Here is an 18,859-nt window from a genome sequence, read left to right on the forward strand (position 1 = left end):
CCCCACACCATTACTGACCCACCGCCAAACCAGTCATGCTGGAGGATGTTGCAGGCAGCAGAACGTTCTCAACGGCATCTCCAGACTGTCACATGCTCCGTGTGAACCTGCTTTCATCTGTGAAGAGCACAGGGTGCCAGTGGCAAATTTGCCAATCTTGGTGTTCTCTGGCAAATGCCAAACGTCCTGCACGGTGTTGGGCTATAAATACAACCCCCACCTGTGGACGTCGGGCCCTCATACCACCCTCATGGAGTCTGTTTCTGACCGTTTAAGTGGACACATGCACATTTGTGGCCTGCTGGAGGTCATTTTGCAGGGCTCTGGCAGTGCTTCTCCTGCTCCTACTGCATAAAGGTGGAGGTAGTGATCCTGCTGCTGGGTTGTTGCCCTCCTACGGCCTCCTCCACATCTCCTGATGCACTGGCCTGTCTCCTGGTAGCGCCTCCATGCTCTGGACCCTACGCTGACAGACACAGCAAACCTTCTTGCCACAGCTCGCATTGATGTGCCATCCTGCATGAGCTGCACTACCTGAGCCACTTGTGTGGGTTGTAGACTCCGTCTCATGCTACCACTAGAGTGAAAGCACCGCCAGCATTCAAAAGTGACCAAAACATCAGCCAGGAAGCATAGGAACTGAGAAGTGGTCTGTGGTCACCACCTGCAGAACCACTCCTTTATTGGGGATGTCTTGCTAATTGCCTATAATTTCCACCTGTTGTCTGTTCCATTTGCACAGCAGCATGTGAAATTGATTGTCAATCAGTGTTGATTCCTGAGTGGACAGTGTGATTTCACAGAAGTGTCAGTGACTTGGAGTTACATTGTGTTGTTTGTGTTCCTTTTATTTTTGAGCAGTGTATAAGTCGTGCAGCAGGAAAGATCTTAAAGGGTAAAATAACATATTTTGCATGACGCGTTTCAGGTCACGTGACCTTTCTTCAGATGCATGCAGTGCGCGCGTACATAAGACTTCCCATGTCGATGTTTTAACTTGGATACAATAAAGGAGAAGGTCATCTTACCGGTGACACGGGTTTTTCTATTTCTATTATTGGAGGCTCTATGCCGTGCGGAGGACTGGTGAGCTGACTGCACTTTGCACTTTATGAACTGATTTACAAATCTGTTTCATTTTCTGGCACCAGTTGATTTGAAAATATTTGTTTTCCACCGGAGTACCCCTTTAAGATCTTCCCTGTTGCGCAGCTTATATATGCACAGAGCAGCTATCTAATTTTCTGGCACCAGTTAATTTTAAGAACATTCTTTTTCCTCCAGAGTACCCCTTTAATTCACTTAACGAGTAAGAGCACCAATGAGGTAGAAAAGAGTCAACCAGCTGACCAACTGTCCCAGCCATTGTACTCCGCTGCATTAGGTTGCGTGATAGCACCAGAAATGCGTCGGCTCTTCGTGTAGGTTTCATGCAGTTAACTTTATCATGTCTGGTTTTAAAGGGGTTTTCCAGTAAAAAAAAAACACAAAAAAAAAATAATAATTACAAAACATTTTGTTTTTCATATAAACTGGCTCCAGAAAGTTAAACAGATATGTAAATTACTTGTATTAAAAAAATCTTAATCCTTCCAGTATTCATAAGTTGCTGAAGTTGAGTCGTTCTTTTCTGCCTGACCACAGTGCTCTCTGCTGACCTCTCTGTCTGTCTCGGGAACAGTCCAGAGCAGGAGAGGTTTGCTATGGGGATTTGCTCCTGCTCTGGACAGTTCCTGAGACAGACAGAGATGTCTGTGAGAGAGACAGACAGAAAAGAACAACTCAACTTCCTGTGTAGCATACAGCAGCTTATAAATACTGGAAGGATTAAGATTTTTTTAATAGAAGTCATTTACAAATCTGTTTAACCCCTTAAGGACGCAGGACGTAAATGTACGTCCTGGTGAGGTGGTACTTAACGCACCAGGACGTACATTTACGTCCTACGCATAACCGCGGGCATCGGAGCGATGCCCGTGTCATGCGCGGCTGATCCCGGCTGCTGATCGCAGCCAGGGACCCGCCGGCAATGGCCGACGCCCGGGATCTCGCGGGCGTCCGCCATTAACCCCTCAGGTGCCGGGATCAATACAGATCCCGGCATCTGCGGAGGTTCGCGATTTAAATGAACGATCGGATCGCCCGCAGCGCTGCTGCGGGGATCTGATCATTCATAACGCCGCACGGAGGTCCCCTCTCCTTCCTCCGTGCGGCTCCCGGCGTCTCCTGCTCTGGTCTGTGATCGAGCAGACCAGAACAGGAGATCACCGAAAACACTGATCTGTTCTATGTCCTATACATAGAACAGATCAGTATTAGCAATCATGGTATTGCTATGAATAGTCCCCTATGGGGACTATTCAAGTGTAAAAAAAAATTTAAAAAAATGTAAAAGTAAAAGTAAAAAAAAAGTGAAAAATCCCCTCCCCCAATAAAAAAGTAAAATGTCAGTTTTTTCCTATTTTACCCCCAAAAAGCGTAAAAAACATTTTTAATAGACATATTTGGTATCGCCGCGTGCGTAAATGTCCGAACTATTAAAATAAAATGTTAATGATCCCGTACGGTGAACGGCGTGAACGAAAAAAAATAAAAAAAGTCCAAAATTCCTACTTTTTTAATACATTTTATTAAAAAAAAAATTATAAAAAATGTATTAAAAGTTTTTTATATGCAAATGTGGTATAAAAAAAAAGTACAGATCATGGCGCAAAAAATGAGCCCCCATACCGCCACTTATACGGAAAAATAAAAAAGTTAGAGGTCATCAAAATAAAGGGATTATAAACGTACTAATTTGGTTAAAAAGTTTGTGATTTTTTTTTAAGCGCAACAATAATATAAAAGTATATAATAATGGGTATCATTTTAATCGTATTGACCCTCAGAATAAAGAACACACGTCAATTTTACCATAAATTGTACGGCGTGAAAACAAAACCTTCCAAAATTAGCAAAATTGCGTTTTTCGTTTTAATTTCCCCACAAAAATAGTGTTTTTTGGTTGCGCCATACATTTTATGATATAATGAGTGATGTCATTACAAAGGACAACTGGTCGCGCAAAAAACAAGCCCTCATACTAGTCTGTGGATGAAAATATAAAAGAGTTATGATTTTTAGAAGGCGAGGAGGAAAAAATGAAAACGTAAAAATTAAATTGTCTGAGTCCTTAAGGCCAAAATGGGCTGAGTCCTTAAGGGGTTAACTTTCTGGAGCCAGTTGATTTAAACATTTTTTTTTTTTTTTGCACTGTAGTTCCCCCTTTAAATTATTTTACATAATAAAGAAATTCTGCTATTCGGGATGACTGGAATGTGGTATTTGGATGTTGGCGCAGATAAGAGATACAATACTAGATACAGCTTATGAAAAAGAATGATACAGAGTCTAGGATAAAAAAAAAAATATATATATAAATATATATATATATTTTATTTATTTATTTTTTTTATTTTTATTTTTTTTCTCCCTGAGCTGCCCCTTTAACCAGTTACATGTAAATATCTGTCGTGATTAGAATCAGGTTCATGGATTTTCCAAAATAAATAAAGAAATTACTTGGAGGACCGGACTGACAAGTCCTTAGGATGAAAACCTGTAAGTTTCAGTTTCATTTCTCCTTCTCCACTCCGGATCTTCCCTGTTCCCATCATCGCAGATCTGAGCTGCAGTCGGATTGTATCTGTAGTTCTGGAATAGGACCAGAGGCAGCGTGAGGAGGAAGGTAAGAAAGCTTTGTTTTACTTCATAGGATTGTATATGTTTGTTATGGATTAGAACAGGCATCCACAGCAGTGGCCTTCAAACTGTAGACCTCCAGCTGTTGCAAAAACTACAACTTCCAGCATGCCCGGACAGCCGTTGGCTGTCCGGGCATGCTGGAAGTTGTAGTTTTTGCAACAGCTGGAGGTCTACAGTTTGAAGGCCACTGATCTACAGTTAGTAAGCTTTTGGGCATATGCTGGTAAAAGTGATGGACCCATCTATCAATAGTCGTAAATGATACAGTTATCTGGATTACGTCACATCCTGGGAACTGCTGTTGTCTCGGACATGTTGATAAAGTTTTTATGAAGTGAAGAGTAAGGCTATGTTCACACTACGGAATGTCCGCGTGGATAATCTGCGGACGCTGGTGTAACTCACCTCCTGCTGGATCCTGCCACCGCCACTGAGGACGATGCCTCTGTTGACTCCAGGGACCCCCGCCTGCCCCGATGGACTGGTAAGGTATCCCCGACTTGTCCGATCGCCGCCCAATCACCTCCCAGCGGGCTCTGGGATTGATCGGTCGTCCGGAATGATCAATCACGCGATCGTTGCCACCTCACTCCTGCTGGTAAAGGGTGATAGGTGGCGTCTCGGACGCCACCTATCCACCTTTTTTTTATACCGGGTCATCAGAGACCCGGTAGACCCGGAATCGCCGCCAATCGCTAGTCTGAGGGGTTTGCACAGGGTGTCTGCTGAACAATTTTAGCAGGCATCCTGGTCCGGTCCCCGCCCGGCGAGCGGCAGGGACCGGAATTCCCACAGGCGTATACAGGTACGCCCTGGGTCCTTAAGTGGTTAAAGGGGAACTCTGGTGGGAATTTTTTTTTTCAAATCAACTGGTGCCATAAAGTTAAACAGATGTGTAAATGACTTCTATTTAAAAAGTCTTAACCCTTCCAGTACTTATCAGCTGCTGTATACTACAGATATACTACAGAGAAATGTGTGACGTTGTTTTCAGTCTGACCACAGTGCTCTCTGCTGACACCTCTGTCCGTGTCAGGAACTGTCCAGAGCAGAAGAGGTTTTCTATGGGGATTTGCTTTTAATCTGGACAGTTCCTGACACGGACAGAGGTGTCAGCAGAGAGCACTGTGGTCAGACTGGAAAGAACTTCACAATTTTCTCTGTAGTATGCAGCAGCTGATAAGTACTGGAAGGTTTCATTTTAAAATAGAAGTAATTTACAAATCTGTTTAACTTTCTGGCAATAGTTGATTTGAAAACATTTTCTTCCACTTGTTTCCACCGGAGTTCCCCTTTAAGGATGCATTTTTTTTTTGTTTTTTTATCATTATTGCGCTTTTGTTTTTTCCTCCTCCCCTTCTAAAAATCATAACACATTAAATTTTTCACCCACAGACCCATATGAGGACTTGTTTTTTGCGTCACCATTGGTACTTTGTAACGACATCAATCATTTCACCACAAAATCTACAGTTAAACAAAAATAATTATTTGTAGGGCTAAAATTTAAAATAAAACCACCTTTTTGTAAATTTTGTGACTCATTAGTCTAGATCTATCAAAATGTGTGAGAGAAAAAGGGGAGTGATTTTCCCATAACAACCAATCACAGCTCTCACGTTACCAGAGCTTGTTACCTGAGCTGTGATTGGTCGCTGTAGAGAAATCCCTAAACTTTCTCTCTCACACAGTTTGATAAATCTGGGCCATTATCTTTATTTTGTAGGTCTGTACGGTTACAATGATACAATTATATAGGTTTTATTTTGTTTTATTTCTTTTATTAAAAATGATAACTTTTTGAAAATTAGCATGTTTAAAATTGTCCTCTTCTGACTGTAACTTTTTTATTTTTCCGTATACGGTGACATATGAGGTCTCATTTTATTGTGCTGTGATCTGTTGTTTTTATTGGTAGAATTTTTGTTTTGGTGGGACTTTTTGATCGTTTTTAATAAATTTTTTTACACAATTTTTAGCCCCAATAGGGGACTATTAAATGCAATCCTTAGATTCCATACACTGAACAATGCTATGCCATAGCATACCATTGATCAGTGTTATCGCTGCTCCATTGCTCCAGCCTGCCAGGGCTGACTGGAGCTTTGGAGCACAGATTGGGCGGTGAGGAGGCAGATAAGGGCCCTCCCACCGTCCACTCAGCTGATCAGGACACCGCGTTTTTCTCTCGGTGGTCCCAATTAGCTCTGCGAAGCAGCTGGGATCTTTTTTTTTTTATTTTTTTTTTTATTTTTTTTTTACATTTTAGATGTACAATCAACTTTGATTGCAGCATCTAAAGGGTTAATGCCGAGCATCACCGTGATTGGGCTGATAGCTGCCAGGACCATCCCACTATGAGCTCCTGAACATGTGACATAGAATGGCAGCTGACGTAGGGCGTACATGTACGCCCTGCATCCTTTTGGGGCTGGGGGGGGGGGGGGGCAGTTTTCACTTTATGGTAAAACTAACATGTTATCTTTATTCTGTGGGTTGATATGATTAAAATTATACTCATGGTTACATAGTTTATGTATTATTAAACCTTTTTTTAAGACAGACTTAATTTTACCCCAAAAAATTTGCTCAAAATTTCACTATTCTGACCCAAAAAATACTTTTTTCTTTTTCTGTCTATGAGGTTGTTTGGGCGGCTCCTTTTTTTAGCAGTAATTTTTCTGTAGTTTTTATTGGTACCACTTGTGACTTTTTGATCGCTTTTTATTATATATTTTTTTGCAATGGGATAGGACCAAAAAGCTGTAATTTTGGACTTTACTATTGTTTTGCATTTGTGCCGTTCACCATACAGGACCATTAATGTTATACTTTAATAGATTAGACAATTCTACTTGGGGGATACCAAATTTTTTTTTGCATTAAAACTGTTCTAAAACATGTCAGTGTAACCCAGTGCAACCAATAAGATGCCATCCTTTCTAAAACTTATTTTAAAACAAAAGATTGCTATAGGCAACACTTCATTTTTTATGCAATAGTTTATGCCCATTGACCATACCAGGAGGTGATAACATAAGTACAGTGATCCCTCAACTTACAATGGCCTCAACATACAATAGTTTCAACATACAATGGTCTTTTTTGGACCATTGTAACTTGAAACCAGACTCAACATACAATGCTATGGAATCTGTGAAATGTGTCAATGGCTGGAAGAATCGACCAATCAGAATGGACATTTCACTGGTAAAACCTGTGTGTTCCTAAAGTGCATGCACTGACTGGTGTCTGGTAGGGTCCCCTACAGTACAGGGAGGTATTACATGTTCTGTACTCTTTACCTGTATTACTGAAGTGTATGCACTGACTGGTGTCTTGTAGCGCCCCCTACAGTACAGGGAGGTATTACATGTTCTGTACTCTTTACCTGTATTACTGAAGTGTATTACTGACTGGTGTCTGGTAGCGCCCCCTACAGTACAGGGAGGTATTACATGTTCTGTACTCTTTACCTGTATTACTGAAGTGTATGCAATGACTGGTGTCTGGTAGGGTCCCCTACAGTACAGGGAGGTATTACATGTTCTGTACTCTTTACCTGTATTACTGAAGTGTATGCACTGACTGGTGTCTTGTAGCGCCCCCTACAGTACAGGGAGGTATTACATGTTCTGTACTCTTTACCTGTATTACTGAAGTGTATTACTGACTGGTGTCTGGTAGCGCCCCCTACAGTACAGGGAGGTATTACATGTTCTGTACTCTTTACCTGTATTACTGAAGTGTATGCACTGACTGGTGTCTGGTAGCGCCCCCTACAGTACAGGGAGGTATTACATGTTCTGTACTCTTTACCTGTATTACTGAAGTGTATGCTCTGACTGGTGTATGGTAGGGTCCCCTACAGTACAGGGAGGTATTACATGTTCTGTACTCTTTACCTGTATTACTGAAGTGTATGCACTGACTGGTGTCTGGTAGCGCCCCCCTACAGTACAGGGAGGTATTACATGTTCTGTACTCTTTACCTGTATTACTGAAGTGTATTACTGACTGGTGTCTGGTAGCGCCCCCTACAGTACAGGGAGGTATTACATGTTCTGTACTCTTTACCTGTATTACTGAAGTGTATTACTGACTGGTGTCTGGTAGCGCCCCCTACAGTACAGGGAGGTATTACATGTTCTGTACTCTTTACCTGAATTACTGAAGTGTATGCACTGACTGATGTCTGGTAGCGCCCCCTACAGTACAGGGAGGTATTACATGTTCTGTACTCTTTACCTATACCAGGGTTTGCTTCTCCTTTACGGCATCAGGTGAGGGCAGCTCCATTTTCCTTTTTTTAGGACATTGCGTGTTCTGTACAGGACCCTGAAGAAGCTTCTGTCCTCTACATAGACCAGTGTTTCCCAAGCAGGGTGCCTCCAGCTGTTGCAAAACTACAATTCCCAGCATGTCCGGACAGCCTTTGGCTGTCCGGGCATGCTGGGAGTTGTAGTTTTGCAACAGCTGGAGGCACCCTGATGGGAAACACTGACAGACAGTGATTACAGCTCCAGCAGATCTTTATTACTTTTATATGGAAGGATTTGCTTTATCGATATTAGTTATCTACTTATTTTTCTTTAATCCTCACTTTTTCCTATTTTTGGATGACATTTTGGGGCTTTAGAACCAATTCCCAGGTTTCCAAAGAGTTATGGTCTCAACATACAATGGTTTCAACATACAATGGTCATCCTGGAACCGATTAATATTGTAACTTGAGGGACCACTGTATTGTGTTTATAACATTTGTATTTTTTAAGGTTAATAACATAAGTATTGTATTTATAACATTTGTATTTTTTAAGGTTTTTGCTTTGTATATGTTGCTTCTGTTTTATAGTGAGTAATTAATTGCATTCTATACAGTGGGGCAAAAAAAGTATTTACTCAGCCACAAATTGTGCAAGTTCTGCAAATTCTTTAAAAATCAGACAATGGGAATTTATGGATTTTTTTTCTCATTCTTTCTCTCATAGTTGAGGTTATAACCTATGATGAAAATTACAGGCCTCTCTCATCATTTTAGGTGTGGAACATACACAATTGGTGGCTGACTAAATACTTTTTTGCCCCACTGTAGACTTTAATAATTTTATTTTACAGCCATCTTTTGTTGATCTGCCCACAGCTCTCACAGCTCTCTTGGATTGTGCTGCACTTTCTATCCGACCTACAGAGGGAGCCCTTCCAGTGGTGTCAGTGACAACATACTGTGTGGCAACTAACTTATTTTTATAGGGTATGTTTTTTATAAGATTATATAAAAATCCAGATTTTATTGTTTTATTCTGTACTTAAATATGCATCAATTGCCCAACCTTTGCATAGATCAATAGTACAAGCTAATATAATAAACTACCTGTTACGCCGAGCTCCTCCCCGGAGCACTCACAGCGTTCTCTTATTCACAGCGCCCCGGTCAGACCTGCCGACCGGGTGCGCTGCGATAATGTTCCCAGCCGGGATGCGCCCGCTCGCGATGCGCATCTCGATTCCCTTACCAGACCCGTTCTCCGTCTGTGCTGTCCCGGCGCGCGCGCGCGCCGGGTCTTTGCGATTTAAAGGGCCGGTGCGCCACTGATTGGCGCATCAGGTTTTCATCAGTACCTTCACCTGTGCACTCCCTACTTATACCTCACTTCCCCTGCACTCCCTCACCGGATCTTGTTGCCATTGTGCCAGTGAAAGCGTTTCCTTGTGTGTTCTTAGCCTGTGTTCCAGACCTCCTGCCGTTGCCCCTGACTATGATCCTTGCTGCCTGCCCTGACCTTCTGCTACGTCCGACCTTGCTCTTGTCTACTCCCTTGTACCGCGCTTATCTCAGCAGTCAGAGAGGTTGAGCCGTTGCCGGTGGATACGACCTGGTTACTACTGCCACTGCAAGACCATTCCGCTTTGCGGCGGGCTCTGGTGAATACCAGTAGCAACTTAGAACCGGTCCACCGACACGGTCCACGCCAATCCCTCTCTGGCACAGAGGATCCACCTCCAGCCAGCCGAATCGTGACACTGCCATTTGTTATATATCTTATCAGACAAAAAATACATCATTCTCTTGTTCTGAAACTCCCCCTACCCTTCAGATGCCAAAATCTTCTACTCTGAAAATCAGCTCAGTTTTGTCCTGTGTCTGCAAGACAATCATTCTAAATCTATGGAGGGGGGCTGTGAACTTACACAGACTGCAGAGAGACAGCACAGACCGCTTTGGAAATCTCATCCCAGGGCTTTATACACAGCATAGACTCCTCATGATGTGACTGTTGCTGTACAGACTGAGCACATAGACATAGAAGTGCAGGATCTCCTCCTCTGTGTGTACAGTGTATAGAGAAATAGAAGTGCAGGATCTCCTCCTCTGTGTGTACAGTGTATAGAGATATAGAAGTGCAGGATCTCCTCCTCTGTGTGTACAGTGTATAGAGAAATAGAAGTGCAGGATCTCCTCCTCTGTGTGTACAGTGTATAGAGAAATAGAAGTGCAGGATCTCCTCCTCTGTGTGTACAGTGTATAGAGAAATAGAAGTGCAGGATCTCCTCCTCTGTGTGTACAGTGTATAGAGATATAGAAGTGCAGGATCTCCTCCTCTGTGTGTACAGTGTATAGAGATATAGAAGTGCAGGATCTCCTCCTCTGTGTACAGTGTATAGAGATATAGAAGTGCAGGATCTCCTCCTCTGTGTGTACAGTGTATAGAGACATATAAGTACAGTATCTCCTCCTCTGTGTACAGTGTATAGAGATATAGAAGTACAGGATCTCCTCCTCTGTGTGTACAGTGTATAGAGACGTAGAAGTACAGGATCTCCTCCTCTGTGTACATTGTATAGAGATATAGAAGTACAGGATCTCCTCCTCTGTGTACAGTGTATAGAGATATAGAAGTACAGGATCTCCTCCTCTGTGTGTACAGTGTATAGAGACACAGAAGTACAGGATCTCCTCCTCTGTGTATACAGTGTAGACATATAGAAGTGCAGGATCTCCTCCTCTGTGTACAGTGTATAGAGACACAGAAGTACAGGATCTCCTCCTCTGTGTACAGTGTATAGAGAAATAGAAGTGCAGGATCTCCTCCTCTGTGTGAACAGTGTATAGAGATATAGAAGTACAGGATCTCCTCCTCTGTGTGTACAGTGTATAGAGACATAGAAGTACAGGATCTCCTCCTCTGTGTACAGTGTATAGAGAAATAGAAGTGCAGGATCTCCTCCTCTGTGTGTACAGTGTATAGAGATATAGAAGTGCAGGATCTCCTCCTCTGTGTGTACAGTGTATAGAGATATAGAAGTGCAGGATCTCCTCCTCTGTGTGTACAGTGTATAGAGATATAGAAGTGCAGGATCTCCTCCTCTGTGTACAGTGTATAGAGACATAGAAGTACAGGATCTCCTCCTCTGTGTACAGTGTATAGAGATATAGAAGTACAGGATCTCCTCCTCTGTGTGTACAGTGTATAGAGATATAGAAGTGCAGGATCTCCTCCTCTGTGTGTACAGTGTATAGAGACATAGAAGTGCAGGATCTCCTCCTCTGTGTGTACAGTGTATAGAGATATAGAAGTGCAGGATCTCCTCCATTGTATGTACAGTGTATAGAGACATAGAAGTGCAGGATCTCCTCCTCTGTGTGTACAGTGTATAGAGATATAGAAGTGCAGGATCTCCTCCTCTGTGTGTACAGTGTATAGAGATATAGAAGTGCAGGATCTCCTCCTCTGTGTGTACAGTGTATAGAGATATGGAAGTGCAGGATCTCCTCCATTGTATGTACAGTGTATAGAGACATAGAAGTGCAGGATCTCCTCCTCTGTGTGTACAGTGTATAGAGATATAGAAGTGCAGGATCTCCTCCTCTGTGTGTACAGTGTATAGAGATATAGAAGTGCAGGATCTCCTCCTCTGTGTGTACAGTGTATAGAGATATAGAAGTACAGGATCTCCTCCTCTGTGTACAGTGTATAGAGACATAGAAGTGCAGGATATCCTCCACTGTGTACAGTGTATAGAGATATAGAAGTGCAGGATCTCCTCCTCTGTGTGTACAGTGTATAGAGATATAGAAGTGCAGGATCTCCTCCTCTGTGTGTACAGTGTATAGAGACATGGAAGTGCAGGATCTCCTCCTCCGTGTACAGTGTATAGAGAAATAGAAGTGCAGGATCTCCTCCTCTGTGTGTACAGTGTATAGAGATATAGAAGTGCAGGATCTCCTCCTCTGTGTGTACAGTCTATAGAGATATAGAAGTGCAGGATCTCCTCCTCTGTGTACAGTGTATAGAGACATAGAAGTGCAGGATCTCCTCCTCTGTGTGTACAGTGTATAGAGACATGGAAGTGCAGGATCTCCTCCTCTGTGTACAGTGTATAGAGAAATAGAAGTGCAGGATCTCCTCCTCTGTGTGTACAGTGTATAGAGATATAGAAGTGCAAGATCTCCTCCTCTGTGTGTACAGTGTATAGAGATATAGAAGTGCAGGATCTCCTCCTTTGTGTGTACAGTGTATAGAGACATAGAAGTGCAGGATCTCCTCCTCTGTGTGTACAGTGTATACAGACATAGAAGCGCAGGATCTCCTCCTCTGTGTGTACAGTGTATAGAGACATCGACGTGCAGGATCTCCTCCTCTGTGTACAGTGTATAGAGACATCGAAGTGCAGGATCTCCTCCTCTGTGTGTACAGTGTATAGAGATATAGAAGTACAGGATCTCCTCCTTTGTGTGTACAGTGTATATAGACATGGGAGTGCATGATCTCCTCCTCTGTGTGTACAGTGTATAGAGACATAGAAGTGCAGAATCTCCTCCTCTGTGTGTGTACAGTGTATAGAGACATAGAAGTGCAGGATCTCCTCCTCTGTGTACAGTGTATAGAGATATAGAAGTGCAGGATCTCCTCCTCTGTGTGTACAGTGTATAGAGACATAGAAGTGCATGATCTCCTCCTCTGTGTGTACATTGTATAGAGACATAGAAGTGCAGGATCTCCTCCTCTGTGTGTACAGTGTATAGAGATATAGAAGTGCAGGATCTCCTCCTCTGTGTGTACAGTGTATAGAGACATAGAAGTGCAGGATCTCCTCCTCTGTGTACAGTGTATAGAGATATAGAAGTGCAGGATCTCCTCCTCTGTGTACAGTGTATAGAGACATAGAAGTGCAGGATCTCCTCCTCTGTGTGTACAGTGTATAGAGATATAGAAGTGCAGGATCTCCTCCTCTGTGTACAGTGTATAGAGAAATAGAAGTGCAGGATCTCCTCCTCTGTGTACAGTGTATAGAGACATAGAAGTGCAGGATCTCCTCCTCTGTGTGTACAGTGTATAGAGACATAGAAGTGCAGGATCTCCTCCTCTGTGTGTACAGTGTATAGAGATATAGAAGTGCAGGATCTCCTCCTCTGTGTGTACAGTGTATAGAGACATAGAAGTGCAGGATCTCCTCCTCTGTGTGTACAGTGTATAGAGATATAGAAGTGCAGGATCTCCTCCTCTGTGTGTACATTGTATAGAGACATAGAAGTGCAGGATCTTCTCCTCTGTGTACAGTGTATAGAGATATAGAAGTACAGGATCTTCTCCTCTGTGTACAGTGTATAGAGACATAGAAGTGCAGGATCTCCTCCTCTGTGTGTACAGTGTATAGAGATATAGAAGTGCAGGATCTCCTCCTCTGTGTGTACAGTGTATAGAGACATAGAAGTGCAGGATCTTCTCCTCTGTGTACAGTGTATAGAGATATAGAAGTACGGGATCTTCTCTTCTGTGTGTACAGTGTATAGAGACATAGAAGTGCAGGATCTCCTCCTCTGTGTGTACAGTGTATAGAGACATAGAAGTGCAGGATCTCCTCCTCTGTGTGTACAGTGTATAGAGACATAGAAGTGCAGGATCTCCTCCTCTGTGTGTACATTTTATAGAGACATAGAAGTGCAGAATCTCCTCCTCTGTGTGTGTACAGTGTATAGAGACATAGAAGTGCAGGATCTCCTCCTCTGTGTACAGTGTATAGAGATATAGAAGTACAGGATCTTCTCCTCTGTGTGTACAGTGTATAGAGACATAGAAGTACAGGATCTCCTCCTCTGTGTGTACAGTGTATAGAGATATAGAAGTGCAGGATCTCCTCCTCTGTGTGTACAGTGTATAGAGACATAGAAGTGCAGGATCTTCTCCTCTGTGTACAGTGTATAGAGATATAGAAGTACAGGATCTTCTCCTCTGTGTGTACAGTGTATAGAGACATAGAAGTGCAGGATCTCCTCCTCTGTGTGTACAGTGTATAGAGATATAGAAGTGCAGGATCTCCTCCTCTGTGTGTACAGTGTATAGAGACATAGAAGTGCAGGATCTTCTCCTCTGTGTACAGTGTATAGAGATATAGAAGTACAGGATCTTCTCCTCTGTGTGTACAGTGTATAGAGATATAGAAGTGCAGGATCTCCTCCTCTGTGTGTACAGTGTATAGAGATATAGAAGTGCAGGATCTCCTCCTCTGTGTGTACAGTGTATAGAGACATAGAAGTGCAGGATCTTCTCCTCTGTGTACAGTGTATAGAGATATAGAAGTGCAGGATCTCCTCCTCTGTGTACAGTGTATAGAGATATAGAAGTGCAGGATCTCCTCCTCTGTGTACAGTGTATAGAGATATAGAAGTACAGGATCTTCTCCTCTGTGTGTACAGTGTATAGAGACATAGAAGTGCAGGATCTCCTCCTCTGTGTGTACAGTGTATAGAGATATAGAAGTGCAGGATCTCCTCCTCTGTGTGTACAGTGTATAGAGACATAGAAGTGCAGGATCTTCTCCTCTGTGTACAGTGTATAGAGATATAGAAGTACAGGATCTCCTCCTCTGTGTGTACAGTGTATAGAGACATAGAAGTACAGGATCTCCTCCTCTGTGTGTACAGTGTATAGAGACATAGAAGTGCAGGATCTCCTCCTCTGTGTACAGTGTATAGAGATATAGAAGTACAGGATCTCCTCCTCTGTGTACAGTGTATAGAGACATAGAAGTGCAGGATCTCCTCCTCTGTGTACAGTATATAGAGACATAGAAGTGCAGGATCTCCTCCTCTGTGTGTACAGTGTATAGAGATATAGAAGTGCAGGATCTCCTCCTCTGTGTGTACAGTGTATAGAGATATAGAAGTACAGGATCTCCTCCTCTGTGTGTACAGTGTATAGAGATATAGAAGTACAGGATCTCCTCCTCTGTGTGTACAGTGTATAGAGACATAGAAGTACAGGATCTCCTCCTCTGTGTGTACAGTGTATAGAGACATAGAAGTGCAGGATCTCCTCCTCTGTGTACAGAGTATAGAGATATAGAAGTGCAGGATCTCCTCCTCTGTGTACAGTGTATAGAGATATAGAAGTACAGGATCTCCTCCTCTGTGTACAGTGTATAGAGACATAGAAGTGCAGGATCTCCTCCTCTGTGTGTACAGTGTATAGAGACATAGAAGTGCAGGATCTCCTCCTCTGTGTACAGAGTATAGAGATATAGAAGTGCAGGATCTCCTCCTCTGTGTACAGTGTATAGAGATATAGAAGTACAGGATCTCCTCCTCTGTGTACAGTGTATAGAGACATAGAAGTGCAGGATCTCCTCCTCTGTGTGTACAGTGTATAGAGACATAGAAGTGCAGGATCTCCTCCTCTGTGTACAGAGTATAGAGATATAGAAGTGCAGGATCTCCTCCTCTGTGTACAGTGTATAGAGACATAGAAGTGCAGGATATCCTCCTCTGTGTGTACTGTGTATAGAGACATAGAAGTGCAGGATCTCCTCCTCTGTGTACAGTGTATAGAGACATAGAAGTGCAGGATCTCCTCCTCTGTGTACAGTATATAGAGACATAGAAGTGCAGGATCTCCTCCTCTGTGTGTACAGTGTATAGAGATATAGAAGTGCAGGATCTCCTCCTCTGTGTGTACAGTGTATAGAGATATAGAAGTACAGGATCTCCTCCTCTGTGTGTACAGTGTATAGAGATATAGAAGTACAGGATCTCCTCCTCTGTGTGTACAGTGTATAGAGACATAGAAGTACAGGATCTCCTCCTCTGTGTGTACAGTGTATAGAGACATAGAAGTGCAGGATCTCCTCCTCTGTGTACAGAGTATATAGATATAGAAGTGCAGGATCTCCTCCTCTGTGTACAGTGTATAGAGATATAGAAGTACAGGATCTCCTCCTCTGTGTACAGTGTATAGAGACATAGAAGTGCAGGATCTCCTCCTCTGTGTGTACAGTGTATAGAGACATAGAAGTGCAGGATCTCCTCCTCTGTGTACAGAGTATAGAGATATAGAAGTGCAGGATCTCCTCCTCTGTGTGTACAGTGTATAGAGATATAGAAGTGCAGGATCTCCTCCTCTGTGTACAGAGTATAGAGATATAGAAGTGCAGGATCTCCTCCTCTGTGTACAGTGTATAGAGACATAGAAGTGCAGGATATCCTCCTCTGTGTGTACTGTGTATAGAGACATAGAAGTGCAGGATCTCCTCCTCTGTGTACAGTGTATAGAGACATAGAAGTGCAGGATCTCCTCCTCTGTGTACAGTATATAGAGACATAGAAGTGCAGGATCTCCTCCTCTGTGTGTACAGTGTATAGAGATATAGAAGTGCAGGATCTCCTCCTCTGTGTGTACAGTGTATAGAGATATAGAAGTACAGGATCTCCTCCTCTGTGTGTACAGTGTATAGAGATATAGAAGTACAGGATCTCCTCCTCTGTGTGTACAGTGTATAGAGACATAGAAGTACAGGATCTCCTCCTCTGTGTGTACAGTGTATAGAGACATAGAAGTGCAGGATCTCCTCCTCTGTGTACAGAGTATAGAGATATAGAAGTGCAGGATCTCCTCCTCTGTGTACAGTGTATAGAGATATAGAAGTACAGGATCTCCTCCTCTGTGTACAGTGTATAGAGACATAGAAGTGCAGGATCTCCTCCTCTGTGTGTACAGTGTATAGAGACATAGAAGTGCAGGATCTCCTCCTCTGTGTACAGAGTATAGAGATATAGAAGTGCAGGATCTCCTCCTCTGTGTACAGTGTATAGAGATATAGAAGTACAGGATCTCCTCCTCTGTGTACAGTGTATGGAGTTATAGAAGTACATGATCTGCTCTTCTACTTTTATAATTTATTCTCTGAATTCTTTGCACCCTCAGACTAATATGGTTATGAAAAAAAATAACTTTACTGAATATTATTAATATGATTTTGTTTCTTCTTTGTACCCAGGACTGTCAGTTTGTAGCTGAACACATGGCGAGATTCAGACAACCCCTGTTCATGGAACAACCATTACCTCGGTCGCGACTGACAAAGCTCAAATTAAGTCAAATGGAGAATTCCGTCTGGACGCGGTACTTCCATGAGCCAAGTACTTTCAGGTCCATGGTGGTGCAGCTTGGTCAGAGTCTTCTGCAGATGGGGGCTTCTTTGGTGGGCCTCCTGGTGGCATGTAGTGACATATTATTTCTTCTCGCCCATATTCTTAAGGTCTTGTATGATATGGTAGAGGTGGTCCTGAGCTTTGTTCTGTCAGCTTGTAATATAATATGGATTCTCGTTGTACACTCTCCAGTTATGACATACAGAATTTGGGAATATCTTTTTCGTTACCCAGGCCTTGCTTACACTGCATTTGGCATGTGCTTTTCTGTCCTGCAGGCAATATTTAAAGCAGTCTTCACGATAATAGCTTACATTTGTATAATGTTTTTGATTATTATATTTCTTTCTGTTATACGATACAATAAGTCACACATGACAGATCCGGATTTCCACACATCTTCAGGCTTCAGGCTAAAGGCTCATTAACCTGTTCCTGCCATGGTGGCTGTCATTATTTGCATTCATATTATTCATTTTCGTGAACTCAACAGAGCCATATTAGCCCCATTTTGGCCTTGAGGACACAGTTTTCATTTTTGCGTTTTTTCCTCCTCTCCTTGAAAGAGAGACATACAGTAACTCCTTTATTTTTCTAGCTACAAACCCATATGAAGTTTTTTTTTCATGACCAATTGTACTTTGTAATGACATCTCTCATTTTACCAAATCTGCAAAACTACAAAATTACTGTGTGGATGGAAATTTATAAGAAAACTGCAATTTTGGAGCTTTTGGACGTTTTTTTTTTTTTTTTTTTACACAGTGCACTTTATGGTAAAAATTATAAATAATTTTTATTCTGTAGGTCAATGCTATTAAAACGAAAAAAAATTGCGCTGTGAACTGTAGTTTTTATCGGTTCCATATTTGGATGTGACTTTTTGAACGCTTTGTATACATTTTTTTTTTATATATGATGTGATTAAAAATCAGTATTTTTGGCATTTGGTATTTTTTTGTTGCCGTTTACCATTGGCGATCATAAACATTTTATTTTAATAGTTTGGACATTTACGTATGTGGCAATATCAAATATTTTAGTGGACTTTTATATGCAATCATTAGATTGCATTCACTGTATAATGTTATCCTATGGCATAGCATTCCACTGTGTGATTGGCGATCCACTGATACAGCCTAGCTTAACCAGGCTGCATCAGTGAGTTGGTAGTCATCAGTAGGAGGCAGGTAAGGGGATCCTCCTTCATTTTAGCTTATCGTTCCCCCCGTGATCACGTTAAGCTTCACTAAGCTAACCAGCAACTCACTGTGATTGGCATTGATCACAGCGTCTAAAGGGTTAATGACGGGCAATAGCAATGAGTTTCTGTAGCTGACACTCACTGCTCTTAAAGGGGTTCTCCACTGCCCCAGCGTTTGGAACATTTTGTTTCACATGCAGGGTGCAGGCTGCCGGGGTTATTACGTCATGGCCATGCCCCTTGTGACATCACGCCACGCCCCCTCAATGCAAGTCTATGGGAGGGGGCATAGCGGCTGCCACGCCCCCTCCCGCAGACTTGCATAGAGGGGGCATGGCGTGACATCACAAGGGACGTAGCCGTGACGTCATGGCGCCCGCACCCAGTGTTTGGAACAAAATGTTCTGAATGCTGGGGCAGTGGAGTACCCCTTTAAACAAGTTCGGCTTAACACTTTAGGGCATACAGGTGTGCCCTGGTGC

The 18,859-nt window shown here is 42.6% G+C and overlaps 1 long non-coding RNA gene across 1 annotated transcript; it reads left to right on the forward strand.

Annotated features, from left to right (window-relative positions):
* Positions 1-3,621: 3,621 nt before the first annotated feature.
* LOC130290974 (uncharacterized) lies at positions 3,622-18,604 on the forward strand. Its single transcript, XR_008847753.1, has 3 exons — positions 3,622-3,727; positions 8,888-8,998; positions 17,020-18,604. It is a non-coding gene; the product is annotated as an uncharacterized LOC130290974 (long non-coding RNA).
* Positions 18,605-18,859: the final 255 nt, after the last annotated feature.

Source organism: Hyla sarda, chromosome 9 (genome assembly GCF_029499605.1).
Source record: "Hyla sarda isolate aHylSar1 chromosome 9, aHylSar1.hap1, whole genome shotgun sequence".
Classification (NCBI taxonomy): domain Eukaryota; kingdom Metazoa; phylum Chordata; class Amphibia; order Anura; family Hylidae; genus Hyla; species Hyla sarda.